Raw genomic sequence first — 2046 nt, forward strand, 5'->3', positions numbered from 1 at the left:
CAGTCATAGACAATGCGGAAGTCAATGGGTATGGCTATGGTCCAGTAACATTCTATTCTCAAAAGCAGAGCATGACTTGATTTGGTCCATGAGCCAAATCCCCATGCCCTGGACTAGACCTATGAAGAGCTACCCAAAGAAACACAAGTCTCACATGGCCACATAACTTTGTAATACATGTACAACCAAACTCCAGGATGAAATATTAGAGAGGTATCTCTGAGTAGCTATCTTTCAAAGATGGCCATATATTAATGTTTTAGTAGCAGAACCAATGGTCTCACTGGCATGCTTTTACTATATAAAGTGACTAATCTAAGTTGGAACTCAAAATGTCCTTCATTTCAAATAAGGAGAAACAAAGGTGGCTCATAAGCATTTCGATTTTTCCTGAATTAACTCTTATTACCTTTAAACATAAGTTACTGGCCACTTCTCTGGAACTGTCTCTGCCTCCCCACAAGCCAACTAACACCCCCCAGTTCCCTATCCTTTTCAGGGCCCTGCCAGATGATTATCTAATCCAGTTATAAATTGTCAATGGCATCCATCTCCCAGAAAATTTAACTTCCAAAGCCTACTTTGGAGGATGTGGCACTAAACGTCCTGCCTTTTCTAAGGTCTGCACAAGTTTGTTGGTACAGCTCTCTGCTCCAAGTGTATAGAGCAGCTGAGCTCACATGAGCAATCTTTGGAATTCAGTGGGCCTCTCTCAGATGGGCTGTTGCCATGAGCGTATTTGAATAATGCTTTTTATTTATGAAAAAGTTTGGATATATTTAAAAAATGTAGAGAAAAATGTGAACACACCTATATACTCACCACCCAGCTTAATAAATAAAATATTATACATCTAGTCAAAGCCCTTTGTCTACCCCTCCTTGGTGTCATTTTCCTTCCTGTCTGCCCAAAAGCAACCTCCGTCTTGAAGACAGGTGTGTCCTTCCTTTGTGCCTTTACTACATATGAATGCGTCCCTAAACAATATATAGTATTGCTTTGGACTCTGATAATCTTTGTATCAATGATGTAATACTGTAAACATATTTTCAAGTTGGATCCATAATTGATACATGTGTTCATTTATTTTCACTATTTTATACTCTTGCATATACTCACCCATCACTGATTTCTTAGGCTGATTCCAATTTTACAGCATTTCAAAAAATACTGCCGTGGACATTTTGGTTTAGTCTCCTGGTACCATATGTCAGGGATGAAATACTGCCATTTTTCTGAGCTCCTCCCCCAATGTCCATGGAGCCTCCCTCTATATAAGAATGGCATATGTGGGAAGATAAATCCCCTCTTGGACCTAAACACTAAAAGATCTTCAGAATTCTCTTATCTTGGAGAGCCTGGGTGGCTCAGCCAGTTAAGCATCTGAATCTCGGTTTTGGCTCAGATCATGATCTCACGGTTTGGTGAGTTCTGTGCTGACGGTGTGGAGCCTGCTTGGGATTCTCCCTCCCTCTCTCTCTCTGCCCCTCTCCCTAGTAATCCTATCTCTGTCTCTCTCAAAATAAATAAATAAAGTTTTTAAAATTTTTTTAAATTAAAAAAAAAAGAATTATCTCACTGTCATTGGATAAAGAGTTTTGACCTAAACCAAAAAAATCAAGCCAGGAGAACCTATCAAGGTCACCTTCTGCCTTGATTCTCAGCTCATTATCTTGGTTCCTGAGTGTTAAAGCAAAATATTTTTACTTGGCCACAGGCTCTTCTGGCCTGGTCCGATGGATTCACACATATCCATGATGGTGGGAGACAAGCATTCAATAAGAATCAGGTTCCAATGTCATTCTATCAAGTATCCCATATGACAGGAGGCTTCCAGATTGTGGAGTCAAACTCAGAATGTCTTGCAGTACAAAGGCAGAAGATAACTGCATAGCCAGCCACCCCCTGGATTTCCAAGTTGCTCTCCAGGATTTTCCTGCTGTTGCTCTGTTGTAGAGTTGGACAAAAGAGTACCTGATGTTTATGGGTTTCCACCCAAGAGGACTCATGTTATAAGTCAGTGAGAATCTCAACAGTTTGGACATT

This window comes from Crocuta crocuta, unplaced genomic scaffold, assembly GCF_008692635.1.
Source record: "Crocuta crocuta isolate KB4526 unplaced genomic scaffold, BGI_CrCroc_1.0 scaffold737, whole genome shotgun sequence".
NCBI lineage: Eukaryota > Metazoa > Chordata > Mammalia > Carnivora > Hyaenidae > Crocuta > Crocuta crocuta.